The following is a 21,242-nucleotide window of genomic DNA, read 5'->3' as shown; positions in this document are numbered from 1 at the left end:
GAGGAGAATGAACGCAAGCACGTCATTGCATAGGAGCCAAGAGAACAAACAAAGGTATGGACTGCCACTGGAAGATATTATTAAGTGATACCTGACTGATACAAAAACGGTATGAAGTCCAGACTGAGGAGAATGAACACAAGCACGTCATTGCATAGGAGCCAAGAGCACAAACAACATGTCACACCCGAACAAACAAAGGTAGAACTCTGATGGGTTGGATAATAAATAAATAGTATGACAGTACTTCAAATATATAAATAGCTTTGGTCACGTATAATAAGAAGTTCTTTACCTGTGAAAACATATAGAATATAATAGAAATTATAGGAAAAATGCGTAACTATTTTCTGTACACTTCAGAGTTTAAAAAATCGTGGGAGAAATCTAAGGAAGTGATTAGATGACAGCATCAGTTGGGAGTTGGAGCGTAGCGTACTCTAGATACAGGGGATTGAAGTTCCTGTCTTTAGCCCCAGCGTACTCTAGATACGGGGGATTGAAGTTCCAATCTTTAGCCCAAGCTCCTGAGTTCACTGCTTAGTATGTATAAAATGGTTATGAAAGGGGCATATTAAATTAATTTGTTTTTATATATACTTACATTTGAATTCAGTACATTTTAAAAATATACAATGCTTTAATAATTGTGAAAATATTTATTTTATTTGTTCAGTATTGGTATTCTATTATTTCATCCATAACAATTATTTTCCACTAACTAGGTTCGACCAGGTTATTTGGTGGTTCAACATGTGGTAATTGTGTGCAGCTATTTAATTTTGTAATAAGTTTTCTAATATTTTAATGCGTTTAATGATACTTTACTCAAATTCAAGACTGATATGGTTCCGAAGTTCTCAGTAATCAGGTTTTCTAGACTAAGTAAGTGTTATTATACAGACTTCAATATTTTGCAACAAAAAGTAACCTATAAAAAATAAGCTTCAAGTACTGGTCTTGTTTTATAAAATATATATTAATAAATAGAACCACACTGAAACAATTATTTTCAAAAAGAAGAAAGTTTGTAAACAAACATTGGATAGCTATCAGTGACGTTTTCTTTTTTGAGATAGGGACTGGGCATAAATGAGGTTTTCCACTGATAACAGGTTTTTTTTCACTAGCTAATCAATGGACTGAGGCAGTATGCAGTTTTACTGATCGAGATAAATAAAGCAGATAGCTCAGATGGTAGAGCTCTGATTTGTCACCTGGAAGGTTCCTGGTTCAAAAACCAGTTGTTGGCACAATATTTTTGCATCATCGCAAAAATAGATTATTAAGCAGAACATATTTAATTAATAAAATGACATGCTTAAATTCTTTTTTTTCATTTTTTCCCTCAACTCAACTGTGTCATCAAATCATGTCTGTGTTTCGTACTATGCGTTTAGGCAGTCAAGAACAACATTTACAAAACTGATGTATTGACAACCTGGCTGCTGATGTCGGAGCCAACTCACACCACATACTGCATGTACAACATTTCATCAACACAAATCTCTTAAATCGCAGTACAATTTTATTAACTGACCAAGTTTTTCAATTGACCAGAGAAGTTTAACAAATCCCTAAAATCATCGTGTACTAACAAGAAATCAAGTCTATTCCATATTTATTGAAACCAAACAAACTCAAAATGACTTCAGAACATAACTTCTAATCAGGGGATGTGGTCTTAGCCAATGTAAAGGGTCATGCACACTGGCCAGTATTCATGAAGGAAATAGTTTTTAATGAAATGAAAAAACCTATAAAATACCACGTTGAATTCTTCGGGGATAAAACAACAGCAAAAATTGCAGCAAAAGATATATACTCTTATACACCATATAAAGTCAATGGAAACACCATAGAAGACCCAGTAGAAATAGCAAATTCTTTTAAAAAACACTTTACAACAATAGCACAAAACATATATCAAAACAACAACATTAACCAAAGCAATAATTACCAATTACATAGCACCAATAACAAATAGTACATTTCAATTTCAACCAACAGCAGCAAACCGTGTCCACAAAGTCATAGACAGTTTGAAACCAAAAACCTCTTCAGGCATAGATGACATATCCGTCATACTAACAAAAAACCGCAAGAAAGAACTAACTGTACCACTGACAAACATCGTAAATAAATCATTTCAGCAAGGAATCTTCCCTGACCAACTAAAAATCACCCAAATACAAGAAAGGACCAACAACAGAAATTAGTAGCTACCGCCCAATCTCCCTCATACTAACTTTTTCAAAAAATAATTGTAATGGAACAACTCCTGCACTACCTCAACCACAACAAACTACTTACACACCAACAGCACGGATTCCTTAAGGACAAATCGACGACCATGGCAATGATACACCTTGTCGAGTACATCCTGGACAGGCTGGAGGAGGGCTGTGCAATTACTAGCCTTTTTCACCAAGGCCTTTGATTGCATTAGTCATGACTATCTAATCAGAAAAATGAAAGACCTGGGCATGCTGGAAAATCAGCAAACTGGTTCTTCAGCTATCTGAGTGGCAGAAAACAACTCGTTGAGCTGCGGTACGCTGCTGGTGATACAACAGAAAGGGTCCACTCTAAACTACTCCAAGTAAAGCGAGGGGTACCGCAAGGCTCAGTCTTGGGACCAGTATTATTTCTACTACTAACAAACGACCTGCCAACTCATCTGCAAGGACTCTGTCAAATAGTAATGTACGCAGACGATATGGTTGTCACACTTGCGGAATGGCTAACAGGTCCTTCATCACATTTTGTTTTATTTGTTCAACATCGTCAAATCTTTTTCCTTTCAAAGGAATTTTTAATTTCGGAAATAGCCAGAAGTCACAAGGAGCTATGTCAGGACTGTATGGAGGCTGTCGTAGTTGGTTGATGTCGTGTTTGACCAAAAAACGCTGAATAAGATTTGAGGAATGAGCTGGCGCGTTGTCGTGGTGCAGGATCCAGTCACGGCTTGTCCACAGTTCAGGTCGTTTCCTTCGCACTGCATCTCGTAGCCGCCTTAGGACCTCAAGATAATACTCTTTATTCACTGTCTGGCCTCTTGGAGTATATTCGTGATGAACAACGCCGTCCTGGTAAAAAAAAAAACTTTCAGCATTGTCTTAACATTGCTTCGACTTGACTACATTGTTTCAGGGTCGTAGCCATAAACCCATGACTCATCACCAGTAATAACATTTTTTTAATAGCCCTGGGTCACTTTTTATCAAATCCAGATTGTTCTGTGCGATTTCAAGTCGACAGTTCTTTTGGTCTTCTGTCAGCAGCCGAGGAACAAATTTTGCCGAAACACGTTCATTTTTAAATCTTCGTGTAAAATGTTACAAACTGACGATTTTGGTATTCCTAAATCTTCTTCCAGCTCTCGGACAGTCAATCGACGGTTTTCATTAATTGCTGCACAAACACGTTCAACATTTTCAGCGTTTCTGGCCGTTGAAGGCCTGCCAGATCGCTCATCACTCTCCACTGATATGCGGCCATTTTTAAACCGGCCTAAACCACTCTTTTAATTGTGTATCGCCCATAGACACGTCACCATAAACTTTCCGTATCATAGTAATCGTCTCTGATGCTGAATGGCCAAGTTTTTGGCAAAATTTAATGCAAATGCGCTACTCAACACGTTCAGTCATATTGAAATGCGACGCACACACACAGCAGTACTGCACGGAACAGAGTGCTGTGACTCACTGAGTGACCGGATCGTATTCAATGCCTAATATGGGAAGGCGTAGGCTCGCCCCTCCCCTCCAATAACCGGTTCGAGCCGATCGGTTATGCCGCGGCCGCCTACTGGTCAGCGGTCGGATACTTTTTGGACAGACCTCGTACAATGTAACAATCTGTAACTTGATGCTAATACTAATCTCCAAGATTACGTTAATATACATATTGTCTATTGTCTAGATGAAGTATAACGGACCAAAATAAGGTTAAAACAATTCCTTATGTAAAACACTTTAAGTTCATGGAAGTACCTTCTTTTTCAAATAGGAGAATCGGTACTCAATTCATAATTCAATGAATGCAATGAAACAAAAAGTAGTTTAAAATCTGGGAGGCAATTATCTTCTAATTTTCCGTGGGTGGGTCCCCGTATCAACAATTCCTTAATCTCCACAATCCCTGCCCTTTATCCATCCTTCATTTTTATTGACTACAAAGCCAGTTTGCTTGACTGTATTGACTATCAAGCAACATTGCTACTCCACTTAATATTTTACCTATTGCACGCTACTGCTCACTGCATACTGCTTACTGATATACTAAGCATTGCCCAGACCCATGGGTAGCAACGTCAATCAGTGTTATATTACAATAACAACTTCTAACATGTCTTCATACAACTTAGAACTAAGAACAACCTAGTAGACAGCATGTCTCTCCCAGATTTTCACCAACTATATGGAGCATGAATTAAGTTGCTCCCCAAAGCTTTGCAACAAACGAACACTTACATTTTGGAGGCTTTCATTCAAGACTTCATAAAATAAAAGTAACAAATAATACATCTGCCTGCAAATTTACGGAGCACTTAAAAAAAATGCAGTGAAATCATACACATATCTCACTCTTGGAGGAAAACATTAAATTAGGATATAATTAAGTTAATAGAATTATAGGAAATAAAGAAGCAAATAACAAGATATATTTCTTTTTACAGAAGAGCACTCGGTAATTAATTAATACTTAATGGTCTCAAGGATGAGCAAAACTGAGAACACTTAAAATTAAAGTTTTAATTCAAGTTCATATTGAAATTCACTTTATTACTTTTTCTGGGATGTATTGACATGGAAAGAAAAAAGTACTACTGTTTCTCAGGAAACAAGACGTCGATTCCTTTGGGACGCAGGGTAATAGTAATGAAAATGGCATATCTCATCCACAAAAACTAAAGTCAAATGTTTTGTGATGGAGAAAATGTTCCATTGGGATGCAGAGCAATAGTGTGGAAAAGGCATGTACTTTCTGAACTTTCCTGGTATGTTTTTTAGGATACATAAAAGTCACTTTCATTTGAAGAGCCTTTCAAATTGAAAAAGTACATATTAAATACCGCACAAACTATTTCTGTTTTTTCCTGTAATGATAAGAATAACAAAATTGTTATTCAATACTTAGTACATGATTGTGTAGCTTATTTGTGTTTCCCTAACATATAATTTAAGTTTTATTCACTAAAAGTAATACTAGACTGGGTCTTGTTAAATCTAAAATAACTTTGTAGGATTGTGACAGAATTTCACGTGAGGCACAGAATAAATATCTCATGTTGATTTTCCGTCCCTCTAGGACTAACCATCTACTATACCATTTGTTGGTACAGAAAATAGAGGACGTTAAATTAAGCGAACTTGCAACTTGTAACTGTAAACTTTACAAATATTTGAATGTTATAATAAACAATTAATTGTTACCTTTTATAATGGTATAGAGGTTTATTTATTGGAAAAAATGTTGTTTTTTACCCAATAGACATTGTATTTCAAGTCACAAGCGAACATATTCAACACTCTTTTTGGGTAATGCAGAAATAAGTGCAATATATGTAATACCTTAAACTAACTACTAAACTAAGAGCAACATTCCTTTAGAAAGGAGCCTTTGGAATTTCACCCAGGTGCAAAGAAATCCAACAACTTAGCCTTTAATACAAGGTCTAGAGTTGGGTCCAAGTGGATCACAAGCTTAAAATTGTATTATCACTTGGAATAATTGATCACAGTAATTAAAGTTGATCTTTGAAGAAGAGAGAATTGAAAAATGTTACATATTATAAATTTAAACAAACGACTGATTTTAAATCAGTAATCTTTTTTTTTTTTTTTTTTTTATTATTATTTATAAGGGCATAAAACACGGAGGTTATCAATGCCCGTAGGGTTAACGGACACCTACATTTTAAAATATGGTGTCACGTTATCAGTACAAAGAATAGACAGCGGATCACTGTGTCAAAGAAGATTATCACATTAAGACAATAAGAAAAAACAACAGCAGTGAACAGAGGACTAAAACTAAATAACAAAAATAGCCGAGAGGCTGTAAAGGGGCCCAATAGTTAAAATATGTCAGATAATTAATAACGATAATAAATATAACAACAATATAATGCTAATACCAGGTAAGTTAGTGAAGGTAAGGTTGTAAAGGGACCCACCCTCACTAATAACAAATAACAATAACAAATAACAATACCAAATAACAATAACAATAACAAATAACAATAACAAATAACAATAAATAGAAGGACAAAGTTTATATAACTTAACAGGTACTCGCTCAGATCAAATCTTTGAGATAAGACTCGTTCTTCTTAAGAATTCAAAAAGCTTTACAATGACTGACTCATCATCCCCCAACAGATCGAATAGACTTGCTGGGAGCTGACTGACAAGATCGTCTTAGCGTTGCATAATTACGGCATTCGACCAAAATATGCTCAACACTCAAAGCCACTCCACAACGCGCACACTCCGGGGGATCCCCGCGACTCATGAGGTACCCGTGAGTAAATCAGTAATCTAACTTATTGATAAACTTAATTATGTTTCAAATTTTTATCAATTCTGAACATTAACAAAAGTTTAGCCCTTTTAACCTACTCATGACACAACATTTTTTTATTGGTTTAAAAGCAAGATGCTAATTCTCAGAGCCAATTAATTTGTGAGAAATTGGATGCTCAATGGCTAAGTCTCAAAATGCCACTTATACACACAATTACAAACATATCTAAAACACTTAATCTTATTATTTGATTATGAGCCACATTACTGGACAACATTTAAAATATGAAATCCAACTTAATAAAAATATTTTTTAGTTTTTATTAAAATAATGTACTTCAGGTTTGTTACTGACCATGTGTTTTCAATTGTGATTTGTAGAGCACTAAAAATATGTTTAAATAACTGATACGATAACTGATTTTTTGGACAATTACCATTATTATATGTTACAAAAATAGAACATTAAGTCCAAGGATGAATTCCAATCCTCAAAACTTCTACTTGTTGTAACTTATAATAATGGCAAACATCCAAAAACCTATTATCCTTTCAAATTATCCATGATCAGTAATAGACTTTATAGACAAAGAAATAAATAATAGCTTTTTGCCTTTACAAAATAAGGCATTATCCATATCCAGCTCAGTGACATTCTTATACCTAGATAACTTTTTTCAAAACAATCTACATGACATGAGGTTTTTTAACTATTACAAACTAAACAGCCCAATCATAACATAGAACATGTTTAGGATATTATCTACCAGAATTATTATTGTGTCTTCTTTACGATAGAAGAACTTGATGATTTTTGTGACGTTTGTTTGAGATTTTAAATATAATAATGCTTACTAACATTAGCATCAAGATGTCTATTCAACTAGTTTGAACTAAATTGCTATGCAAAGTTATAAATTAATTAATGGATAATAAGACTTAAAGCTAGTTAACGTCACGTTGGATAAAAACCAAACAGAGGTACCAAGCCTGATATAAGACCGAGTTATTTAAATATACAAGTAACCACCTCTTAGGCAGGTTAAAATTAAGATAACTTACAGAAATCCTAAAATGTTTACAACAATATTGTTATCTGCTAGCAATTCTGGTTGAGGAGCAGGGAAATTGTGAGCTAAATCCCTATTGAGAATATTAATTGTGATATAGCTGGAAATATCTTGCAATCAGAAGAATGTTACAACTACTAAGAAAGGAACAATAAATATAATTCCAAAGATTTATGATAGATAAAAGAGCGCCCTACGTGTAGACAACAAAACACTACCTCTCTGCTGACAGAGTAGTTTAAGGACTCCCAAGACGCACTTTCACTTAGATTTTCTATAACTTGTTCTCTCTTGCATCTATTCGCTTAACTCTCACAGACTTCTTAAAAATGACTTAAAGATCTGATTTCACTACTAGCAGAATCAAATTTACAATTAGTTCATAGTGCAACAAGTGGTCATCAGCTTACCTAATAGTTTTATCAGCCAGATCTTCCTTGATTATCCCCCACATACTTTGATACCACATGGATACAAGGGTCAATAGCTGAGGTTTGATATAAGGCTATCTTGAAAACAGGACATAAATAAAAAAAATTGTAAGATTATTTAATCTAGAAGAGGTAAAAGCAATTTAAAAGATAGGAGGACTTGATTAGTATTCAAAGTTTCTGATACTTTTTCGGTTTTGATTGAAACTTTAGATACGGAGAGCAGCCAGGCTGATAACAACTTGTACTGTCTTTCTGGACTCAGATAACAATCAATTTTGTACTGTTGTCCACTGACCACATTACTTGTAGAAGTGGTCAGTTAATTCCAAGTCAGTCTTATGTTTTGTACAATGTACTATTATGATGGAATAAATACATTTATCATTTATCACTTTTATCATAACAGCATCATTTGTGTCAAGCCAACTGGAAAGAAGAAATTTTCTTAGTGCAATGATCGTGTACGATTTTAATAAAAAATATATATGTGTATGATTTAAAAATTTGAACAAAAGTGGTGTTTGTAAGATACAATCCCTTGGCCAGTTGTTAGAGGCTTTTGAGGGTATTGGTCATTCATATGCTACCATGTTTGTTGGTTATTTTGCTCTCATCTGAAGAGCACAGTGGAAGAACACAAACTTCTGTGGCTGAGGAAAATATCGCTGCTGTTGAGAAAATTATGGAAGATCCACGATTTACATATCAAGACATTGAAGCTTCCCTTGGGACTAGCTCACCAAGTGTCTCCACTATCCTTCATAGACACCTTTGTGCAAGGAATTTTTTCTACATAAGTGCCATTACGGTTGACTGAAGAACAGAAAATGCATGTGTGAAATGAAATAATGGTGTCAGGAAATTCTGAATAGTAATTTTACAATGGTGATTCTCAGAAAATAGTAGATATTTTTACGAGTGATGATTCTTGGATTTATCAATTTGACCCCTTAAACAAATTATCAATAAACTATTTAGCTATTTTACATAGTCAAGCAGGTGCTTCAAAGATTGGATCATGAGGATGAGTCATGTGGAGGGTCAGGAAGAGTACTTGTACTGTATATTGAAAATAATATAACAGTCACAATAACTTATCTAGTTTTGAAATTTGTGTATCTCAAATCTTACTAGTAACACTCGTGCTACTTAGTCATTCCTTGTTACACAATAACTAAGACGTATAATTTTGCACGAAAATTATATTTAGGATACATACTTTTTGTTTGTGTGTGTCATTCTAACACTTAAAACCGTATAGTACGTTCATCTTTAAAGGCATTTTTGAGAAGCTTTATTGAGGTACATCTCCAGAATAATTTTGCGCTGAAGTCATAATATCAATATAATAATATTTTATTACAAACTATAATATTGTAAATAAACTTACTTCTGTATGCCTAACTTGCTTATTATCATCAAACAACGAAGAACCTTGTTCACCCAGCAATTTTATTGTACCAAGCTATCATTTTTACAATCACCATCATTTTTATTATGACAGCTTTGAAATAACATATCACAATCTCACTTTTCTACAGGAAAATCTATTTCACTAACGTAACAAATCAAAGCAAGTCTGCCACTTTGTTTACTCACACCACCATAACTGCTATCAGCTGACAGAAGTGTGTTAAATATAGTCAATATTCAGTAAAATAAAATATTAGACAAAAACAATAATAACATGTACTTCTTGATTAGTCTACAACATTCTCTAATGGCAAATTATTCAACAGGTAGGAGCACATGAAGGGCTGACGATGTGTGTTATATGGATGTCAAAGCGTATAATGTGTTTGTAGCCAATTAAAGACTCTCAATTAATCAGGACTGTTGGATAGCTGGACTCAAGAGGATATTAAAAATATGTAAACTATGTCTTTGTGACACAAGCGCTCTCTCTTCCAACTAACAAACTAGATACAGGGCAATAAGCGGAATCCACTGGTAGCAAGTCCGATAGAAGAATGGTGAACGGTGAACGGTACTGAGATTGTGATTCAATTTGGAGTTGATGAAAAATAGACTGGCATCCAATCAAGACATAAACAAACACTTGTGAAATCAAAACAAACACCCTGCCTGCACCTCACGTGAATTCAGGCATAGTCATAGTCATAGTCAAACCACTTTATTACATAATATGTACAAGATACAAAGAATAGCATCCCTACAATAAAACTAAATACTAATATTAATTTTAAAATATAAATTCAAAATTGTAACATTAGTTCATTCAAATCATAAAACTTCCATCTTAACAATTTATCTTCAATTCTTCTTTAAATGAATTAATCGATTTTTGTATTGAAATATATTTTTTTAAGAATATAAAGACAAATTAGTTAAATAATCCTTTACTTCTTTTTTTAAATTTTAACAGATCTGTTTCCATTACAAATTTTGTTGGTAAATTATGTAAATATCACACACCTATGTAATATGTTTTCTTTTTGTAAAATTCGAGATTGTGTTGATCGATAAATTGGTTTACATAAATTATTGATTCAAATATGTGTAAACCATATACTGTCAGAATTCCAAGTTCAGAAAAAATATGTTTAACAGAATCTGTAAATCTTAAATGTTTCATGACTCTCAAAGATTTTTGTTGTAGGACCAATAGCCTTAATTGCTTTTCATTGTTACTCCATAAACGCTTATTCCGTAAGCTAAATGTAAGTGGATCAATGAGAAATGTATTAATTTAAGTGTATTTAAATTACTAATTTTTGCCATTTGTTGCAATGCATATAGACCAGTAGACATCTTATTAGTAACATGATCTACATGTTTATCCCAAGCTAAATTTTTATCTAAGTCCTGGAAACTTTGTGTGGTCTACATGTTTATGTCTGTCGTTGTATAGAAAAATGTCACAGTTGAAATTTGATCTGAATTGAAATATGTATAAATACAAATTAAAAAAATTAAGCTATGGCAAAATTTAATTATCTATATGTGTGATAGAAACCAATTGCCTTTTGAATAGGATGGCCAAATTATTATAGAATAGTATAGAATATATTTATTGTGTTGACAATATATATTACATTGTACAGCAATATGCAAAATACCGATTTTTTACACTATTTATCTTAAAATTAAATCCATTCACTCGACTTTCCATACACCTGCACGCAGGCACACATTCATACACATACAAAAAAACAAAATTCGTGGAATCAACCCCCAGGATTGCAACACCGCTGCGAATATCAATCCCAAGTGTGCTCCATGAACTCGCCAACTGAGTAAAAAGCAAAAGACACCAGGTAGTGTTTAAATTGAGTTTTAAGTTTTTTGGGATTTGTATCTAAATTTAGTGTTTCAAGGAGATTTTTTATATGTTATATTTTTAAATTCTCTAAATTTTAACATTTTATCTCTTAATTTGGCTTTTTTAAAGATTTAACCAACACTTCTATCTTACCATTTGTAATAGCTGCTAGTAGTGCTGTAGCAGCTAAAATAACTAATTCTCAATGGTTTCATAACAAAAACTGTTATTTGGTCTTCAGAAGGCCCTCAAGTTGTTTAAAAGTCTGTCTTGTATTTTTGATTTTCATCTGTCCTACTCAAAAAGGATTTAAACGTTTTGAATGGGTTCAATGAACTTGGCTTTTAATATCTTGAAAACCTAAAAGAAAACAATCTCAAATTTTCATTAACTAGCTTTTATGCGATTTCAACAATAAATTATAGAGAAAGCATGTGTTGTTATTTCAACATTTTGTACAAGTAGCAACTTTCCACCAGAGGGATCTCCTTGAATACATATCAAAATTCTATTTTCTATCTGCACCATTCAACAAAGTTGGCAAGGAATGCACATGTTATGGTCGCAGTACAATACAGTACATACCCAAAAAGTTAGTTCATTTTACATATTTACAACAAATAGATAAAAAAACCAAACACATGTCTTACCGTGAATAATCGTGCCAATGGTCATGATTTATTGCTATATATCTTGTTACACTATTTATACTGGTGTATTTTTACTCTTCGAGCTTCAGAGAGTTACATTTTTAAAATACTGAAACAAACGGAAAGTATTTAAAATGGCAGATAAACTGTAAACAAATACACACTATTATGAAGCAAATATTACAAGAAGAATTGATAGTATATTTATTTACATATCATGTTATGCAGGTAATTGGTAACAAATATATAAAACTCAAGTCTATTTATTGAAGATTCAACCACAGTCTACAGAGTAATGTTCTCATTAGCTGCTAGTGTATAGCTAGTCTAAAAATAGTTATTTAATTCTATATTCCTTTATATGTGAATATGTACAAATGCACATAGAATAGTATTAAAATTAAATTTAGATAACACTAGGCTAATAAAAAACTTTTAATACTATATGAGAGACAACACAAAATGTATTACGATATAACCAGTAATTTTTATTAGGAAATATATTATAGCATGCTTCAAGAATGAAAATTTAACATAAAAGAATTTTTTAATTTAAATTAGAAAGCTCTGGGTGTTTTGCCTTAAAAGTTTTACAAAATATTGTTAGTTTTCAAGTGATGATGACAGTGTATTGGTTATTTTTTTCCTCACATGAAATACAGCATATTGGCATGGGGTTCTTCCTCCAAAGTAATTTATATTTTTAAATTGCAAAAAAGAGATTTGAGAATTATAACAAAATTAAATTTTAGATCATCCTGTAGGTCTATATTTAAACAGCTACATTTATTGACTATTCCATCACTTTATATATATGAGGACGTAATGTATACCCATAAAAACTTACCTAATAATATCACCACAAAAGATCATGATTATAATACAAGACAGAGAGACAGACTTACATACCCAATCCATAGAACTAAATTATTTGAAATGTCCCCTTATTACAAAGGACTAAAATTTTACAATAAATTCCAATATCTCTATCCTTTTTGCCTCCAGAAAAGTTCTCTATAAAATTAAAACATATCTTAATAGAGAAAGAATATTATTCAGAAACTGATTTTCTAAATGATGCAACCTTCATTAATTAAATAACCCCCCAACCATATCAAAACATTTTAATGTATATAATATATAATATATATATATATATATATATATATATATATATATATATATATATATATATATAATAATTCCACTGTATTTATTTTATCACTAATTACTTTTAAATGTGTTTTATGTTTTGTAAATTATTTTATTTTAGAATAATAATAGCTACATCTTTATTTAATTTTAGTATGAATTATAACCTGTACCTGTACCATTAAAATTTAATGTTTTATATACATACTGGATCACTGTTTTGCGATTAATATTGATATTTATCAATGAATTATTAATTTTGTTTATAACTTTTTTTTATTAGGATTAGTATATTTTAAACTATATTGATGAGTCACCTGTTCATTGTAGATCTTATCTACTACAATTATGTAACGTTACGTGACAATAAATTTCTGATTCTGAACATATTTTATGGAGCAAATAAAAAACACAGTGGAGATTAAAAAGCATCTGATAGTATTAGTATTTAGTATTCCCTTTAGTATGCAAGTAAATATAGTTTAATGCAATGTACCACATAACAATTTTAAATAGGTTTACTAGTGAAGATTGTAGCAATTAAACAATGTATTTAAGGAAATACATATGCTTACTGGACATTTACCATATGTATTTATATAGTTTATTTATAGGTTAAAACTAGGATTTTCTCATGATGATTACAACTAACACGTAACTTCTAAAAGGTGATTGTGACTCAGAGTTAAGCTGTTTGAATGTGAGTAGGTGACATACAAGTAGGCATATTAAACACTTACCTGTAATATCTGATACATTATTGTATTTCTGTATTCTATATGTACGTGTATTCTTGATATAAGTTTCAAAATTTAAAATATTCCCCTAACATTTATTAAATTCATTACATTCCCAGACTTTAAATACATTCCTCTCCTCCTTAACTACACATTAATACCAAGGAAAAAATACCTTACGTAATACGTTAAAGTTAACGCTGTTAACTTTAGAAAATCTTTTGGGAAAAATTTCAATTTTTGTTATATTTGTTGAGCTTAAATGCGTTAACAAAATGTCTTATTTTCGGGTCTTTAATACAATAGAGAAATTTTGTATCCAACAACTGAAGATCCCTCTTGCTGACAACCACTGACTTATCTGCATATTGAACAGTAGTAATGATATTTGAATGTATTTTTTTTATACATAGGTCAATTACTAAAATAAGTAACATTAGGGATAGAACCAATGGACGGCCAGCATGATATTTCTCAACGGCAATCAAATATTTTACCTGCATTTCAGAGATATACTTTTTGAGGTTCATAAGAATAACTTTTTCTACGATTAGACTCAGTTCCTAAAATTCAATAATTTTCCATTTTGTCAAGTAATAACTTAAAATCAACAGAGCTTTCGACAAAATCACATGATATTGTGGTTGAGAAAAGTTTTCTAAATCTAAACTTTTAACGGATTAAGTTTGTAAAATATGCAATTGCATCTATTGTTCACAACGTTTTCTTAAAACCATACTGTTCATTATTAATGACCTAATGTTAACCACATAAAAGAAAAAATAAATTTAAAATGATTCACTCAAGCAATTTAGAAAATACCAATAGTAAGGAGATGGGACGAGATCTCAGCCTGCTTGAAATGTTGCTTTCGGTGGATTGCAGCTTCTCTAATTAGCAAAATCACATCATGTACATGAAGATACAGGTTTGTTTACAATTATTGTATATAAGGCGGAAAAAGAAATATTACAAAAAATAATACAGTTTATTAATGACTTGCTGGTCTTTTATGGGAGTAATATAGTGTATTTTGTGTCATTAGTTCTGATAGTTCAGGAATAAAAAAGTTAGAAATCTTCAATATTATTTCAAACTTTAAAAAAATGTTACATTATGTACAAGTAAGTTGTGAAGTTGGTCCACACATATTATAAAGCCAACTACAATTTAATATACTGGTTATATTTTTGTTAGTTCTGAATAGTTTATGCATAAAAAAACATTAGTTCTGTCTTCCATTTATTTTAAAAGATTTTACAAAATGTACAGGTAAGAGGAAAGTACGTACTAAACTTCTAACTAAAATTTAGTGTATTAATTAGGTTTTTGTTAATTCCTGATAGTTAAGGCATAAAAATGTTATTTCCATAAACTAATATTGGTTACGATTAGTTTCACTAACTGTAACTCAGAATATACTACCATTAGCTACAGATAAAACTGTATCAATAAAAAACATATTACAAGTACTGTGTAATTTGCTGTAAAATGTATACTACGCGGAAAGTTGTGAATATTCTTTTGTACAAATGTAAAGAATGTATGTTTTTCACCTCAAAAGAAATTGTGCCTCAAAAAAAAAAACAACAAGCAAAATGTAACTTGAATTTATTATAAGTGAGTAATTGTATTTAGTATAAGTTGAAATTATAGTATAAGGAAATATTGTCAAATTGGGTGCAAGACACAACAAAATAGCAATTATTCTGAAAAGAAAGTGCATAAGTGAACTTAAAAGATGTCAAGATCTTTTATAGAGCTATATGAGAAGAGATGAAACAAATTCCCAAACTCCTGATACAGTACATTAACCATAATAAAACTACAGGGTTATCGAAAAATCGATCGAAAAATTATGGCAAACTGCTGCAGGTACAACCTCTTGCATGTTAACTAAATTACAGTTTTGATTAATAGATTGCTTTAAATTTATTCTATAGACAAATTGAATTCATACTTAATTATTATTTATGGCAAAAACTGAGTTTTACTGTTTTATATCATCAAAATATGGAAAGAATGATCATCCGAATTTTAGGATGGATAATCGTTTGAATAAAGGAAGAATGATTGTCTATGTAGACAATTCTCTACAATTACTATATCAACTCTTAGTTTTTAATATTGAAATATATAACCCAAAAAATATTTTTTAATAACTAACATTAAAGACGATTACAGTGTCGAAAAGAAGGGATGAATTCAAAATAAATATTTAATAAAGCTAACATAGTAATCCTCCTTCCCAAGGCTATCTTCTACTTGTTATTATGTGATATAAGTAGATAAATATGTACATACGTATTATAAATAGAAAAAAAGTTAAATATATTATTAAGAGTGCTAACATGATCTGAGCTTGAATCCCACTATCTCGAGGGATGTTTTCCTTTTCTTCACCAGAGTGCCACTGGTGGGCAGAGACATTCCTGATCAGTACTTTAATGACCTTACATCACAAGCCAAATCGTTCAACATGATCTTTTCACAAATCTGCTATTTGATATACTACTACATAGTGAATAATGTTTATTTTAGCCACGATATCTAAACTCACTTTTAACAATTTCTTAAAATAGTATACTTTCATTCTGGAAAGAATTTGTTGGTGATCACAACCTTATATTGTACTCAACCTTTATTTTTATTTCTCAGTCAATACATAGTGTACATAGAGAATTGTCGTGGATTTAATATTAAGTCATAAGGTCATCACTAAACACTTTTTTAGATAACACAAAGTTAATCAGTTCTTAAAATAAAAATTCAGCAACAGTATAAAACATTGTTGACTATAAACTATCATAATCTAAAACTACTGTTACAATTTAAAATAGTATAAAAACCCCTATTTTATATGAAAGAGTCATACAAAAATTCATTTACCGAATGGTATGCTTTAATTAACAAAGTATTTTTTATTTACTTTAAAAAACCTTTTGCTGAACACCAATTCTTTGTTGCATTTCAAGATTTTATTTATTATTTTACAAATCAAGTAATTTATGGATTTTTCAAATTTGGAAGAGCTATGTTGTTTTATGTGTATAAAATTATGTCTGATATAATGTTTATTGGCGTTTGTATCACGAGAAAATTTATTTTTATGTTTTGTGTAATATTTGCATAATTCATACAGGTATAAACTTGATAAAGTCATGATTTTTAAATTCTGAAAGAGGACTTTACCTAAATGGAGAAGTTTATTCATTGTTTTTATCTCCCTCCATGTGAAGATTGTTGTGATCATTTTTCCTTTGTCATTTCAGTTCTGTTGACTAAAGCACAACTTCTTTGGGCATCTAGATGTTGCTTTTCCTGATTGGTTACATTTGGTTGTGCAATCAATTACAGAAATAGTCTTTGTTATTCTCACCCACTGTCACCCACCATCTCAGATTTTGATGAAACTTTACATTTTTAATCTTTCAATATAGATGAGGGAATATACCCAATTTTACATTCCTACCACAATTCATTTTTTATCTATAGGTAGTGAACAAAATGAGCGTTTTATATATTTTGAGAAGTCCAAACGAGCTTGTACTTTCAAATTTGTATCTTCATCATAATGTAAATGTAAGGAAAATTTACATAATTGTTAGGAAAACTGTGCTGATTTCAGTAAAACATATAAACCCTAGTTATCTTTATTTATGTGGCTTAAAAAATATTTGTTTGGTAATTCTTTTGGAGTTTCCAGGGACGAGAAAGGAGTTTTACTAAAATCGAAATATATTAAAAAGGCAGAGTGATAATCAAGTATTTTGTTTTTAATTCATATCTACAAAAACCATAGAATCACGTACTTGCTTTAATAAATAAAATCCATTTATTTAAACTCTTCACAAATTTATTTAAAATTGTATAAATTATTATAAGTTTTTAACTGGATAAGCTATAGTTTTAAAAACATTTTTTTTTTTTTTTCAAAAAATTATAAAACATAAACACATTATTTTTATTTAAACCAGGAAACAATAAATTTAGTCTTTTAAGCAACTTGTTGTAGAACCTACAAGACAAATATTTGAAAACAAGACTGACCCTAGTTAGTTTTCAAAAGATCAATTACATTTAGTTTATATAGCTACTAATATAGATTGAATGAATTGGACTAATATCAAAGAAACAGTTGTAGAGACAAGACAGGACATGATAGAGATAAGGCTATCTACACACTATATCTGCAATAAGGACAAGTCAGCACACGAAAATTATAACCATCTTTTAATTTAAAAAAAAAGACTTCCCCAAATTTAAAGTGTGTACTGTATTGTGTGTGTGGTGTGTGTGTATTGATGGCTGTGCAGCGCAATACAATTTTTTTTTTAATTGTGTCACCATCAGAAAGATTAATTTGAAAGCATGTTGGTCATATTTGCATGAGTCATGCAAAATCTCCCTGTGATGGAATGGGGGTACAGTGAAATGTCGTCAACTTGGCCTTGACAACACTATAAAAGAAAGCTTATCTACTTGCAGGCAACAATTGCAACAGTGTTGTTCACAAGCTAAAACAGTAATACACACTTAAGGTTTCCACTGCTTTGTTAATTTGTCAGACAATAAAGTTGGCACAAAAAGGAAAAGAGCAGATTCAGATTATGCTTTGATTTTTTAACTTCAGTGGGGAACTAAATCTCTCTGATCAATTAAGTATGGAAAAAATGTGTAAAAACTCTTATGTAGCTTGTTTACATGACAACAATTGGTTTTTTGGACTTGCGGTTGCAAAAGATAAAAAAAGATTGTGATATATAAATCAAGTTTATGGATTCTTTTGGCCCCGCTCCATCGTTTTACTGGCCACATTAAACGGAAGATATTTATTCTGTTCCATTACAAAATTGTGTAAATATTGTTGACCCTCCCACTACAAGAGGTTTTGGAAGAGTTTAATACTTTCTTGAAAAAGATGTTTATCATTCTGATCAAAATTTTAACCATCTTATGTGTCAGATCAGGAAGAAAAGTAATAAATAAATTTGAAATTTCTTTGTAAACTTGTTTAGTTAGCAAGAAAGAGACCATTACCATTAGTTTCGTTTGCTAACTTTGTACTAAGAGAAGTTAAAATTTTGTTAAAATATTGCTATGGTGTAGGATTTTACACCACCTTTTAAAATCCTCCATGGATGAGGATTTTACAAGGTACATTATTTTACTGGTACTTAAGGGTACACTGTAAGCTTGCCACCACGTTGTACATGACCAAACAAGTTAGTTTTTTATTTTTTATTTCAAATACAGTGTCTAGGATTTTTGTATAGTTGATTAAAAAAATTACATTAATTACCCCTAACATTAATTTGCATTGCTTTGGATCAACAAAAGGCACTTGACCTAGGTACTAATAATAATTTTTAAAAGATTATTGTTTTGCTATGTGTAATATATTAAACTACATTAAAATGTCTGCATCTCTAAAAATATTTAATTAGTGTTTTACTTAACCTTTTAATCTTAATTAACTAAAGTAATTACTTGTTTATTAGGTTTTAGTTTGCTTAAGCTTCTAATTTAAAACAATAGGACAATATTTTTTTAATGTTTTAACATTGTTTAAATGTTTTTACATGATGAAGCACACAAAATGCCATGAATTTAATTTCTATATGCGATTGTATGCTTTTTGTAGATATGAATTAACACAAAAATCAATTATCACCCTGCCTTTTAAGATATTGTGATTACAGTAAAAACACTTTTTGCACCCTTAAAATACTTAGAGAATTACCAAAACAAAATTTAAGCTACATTAATAAAGATAACTAACTTAGGGTTTATATTTTTCTGAAATCAGCGCAGTTTTCTTAATAATATCGTAAATTTTCCTTGCATTAAGACTATAAATGATGGAGTTAGATACAAATTTTTATTGAAAGTACAAGCTTGTTCAGAGTTCTGGAAATAGGAATGTAAAATCACTCATATTGCCCAACTTTAACCACCTACAAAAAAGGAAAGTTGAAGTAGGAATGTAAAATGTTGTATATTTCCATATCTATATGGAAGGATTAAAAACATTAAAGTTTCATCAAAATCTGAGATGGTGGGTAACATTGCCTGGATGATTTGATGTGGAATTACCCTTTAATCATAAGACAATTGTACTGATTACTTTACAATTCAGAATTTTATTGAAAATATAACCTTCTCTTAACTAGAACCGGTTTCTTTTATTTGTGCTAACTTTGCACTAAATTTAATATTACTTGGGCATGTACCAATGTGAAAAATAGTATATTGTCTATTTGTTGCTATTACTTTTTACACTCTAATTCCAAAATTGTATAGAAACTGAATAATTATATGTCAACTATCCAGATAGTTATTTTATATAATTATAATGTTAAATTGCATTAACATTAAATTATTTGCTACCCAATAGCCTACTTAAAAAATATTTAGGCTGATGAAACAGAACATAAAAATTAAAGCATTTGCATTCTAAAATATTTCTATAATAAGTTATTTAAGAAATGCATTTGAATATAGTAATTTCCCACAGAAAATAAACAAAGTAGCCTGAAGAGTCAACGTTTTGATAACCAGACATTCAACCAGACAATCGGGGACCTTTGTTTGTCTTGCCACTTACCTTAGGTTAAATATTGTGTTAAATCTCAGGCAAAGATATATTATTAATACAGAACATTGCATAGTATTAATGATCAGATGCGTATGTAATATAAAATATGACGAATACAGTTTGTTAATAATAACCCAACACACATTCTAATCTTAAATCCTATTTTTATTTTGTTGATCAAAAATAACTTACATTTTACAGCTGGTCCCACTTTCTGTAACTAACGCTCAACACAAAGAAATATAGTATATACATACAATAACTTTGATAAACATATGGGAGTCAAAATTACACAATTAACTGCGTCCTCTGCATAAACTAACGGACACTTCTTCTCCACTGAGGCCCTCTGGCCGTCTAGCCACCATTTCAGATTTACAAACAAAACCAGTCAGCAGATCTGACAGAGATAGACAATGGGATTGGAGTGGAGGGAAATGGACGATTCCAAAAATCCCAGGGGATATTGTGCTTACTCACACGTCTGGTACTGACGTCATGGGGATTTTTTTCTACAGGAGAGATCGTCGGTGCGTGGTGTTTTTTTTTTTTACTTTTTTTCAATTCCTAATTTGATATATCTCCATAATAGCACTATGAGTAATGCATCAAGCGTTATAGAAAAAAATGTGTTTCTAAATGTTAGGAAAACCTTTTAACAAGTACGGTATGTATTATGCTATTCCGACATATAATATCGTGTGGGAAGTTAAGCACTTATAAAAGATAACCCAAACTAGTACGTTTGAGGTAATTTGTGTAAATAACTAATAACTATATATTAT

At 31.1% G+C, this 21,242-nt stretch overlaps 1 protein-coding gene across 2 annotated transcripts in view; it reads right to left on the bottom strand.

Annotated features, from left to right (window-relative positions):
* LOC124368800 (paired amphipathic helix protein Sin3a-like) overlaps nucleotides 1-20,907 on the bottom strand; it is a 125,926-nt gene extending 105,019 nt beyond the window's left edge. Inside the window, exons 1-2 of one of the 2 annotated variants that reach the window (XM_046826181.1) lie at nucleotides 20,650-20,907; nucleotides 11,971-12,079 (exon numbers count right to left, since the gene is read on the bottom strand). The gene's annotated coding sequence lies outside the window, so the exon portion shown is untranslated. The remainder of the gene's footprint in view (nucleotides 1-11,970; nucleotides 12,080-20,649) is intronic. The other variant, XM_046826182.1, reaches the window with a different exon arrangement.
* Nucleotides 20,908-21,242: the final 335 nt, after the last annotated feature.

This window comes from Homalodisca vitripennis, chromosome X, assembly GCF_021130785.1.
Source record: "Homalodisca vitripennis isolate AUS2020 chromosome X, UT_GWSS_2.1, whole genome shotgun sequence".
In the NCBI taxonomy this organism is placed as follows: domain Eukaryota; kingdom Metazoa; phylum Arthropoda; class Insecta; order Hemiptera; family Cicadellidae; genus Homalodisca; species Homalodisca vitripennis.
This window is presented reverse-complemented; position numbering and strand designations above follow the sequence as displayed.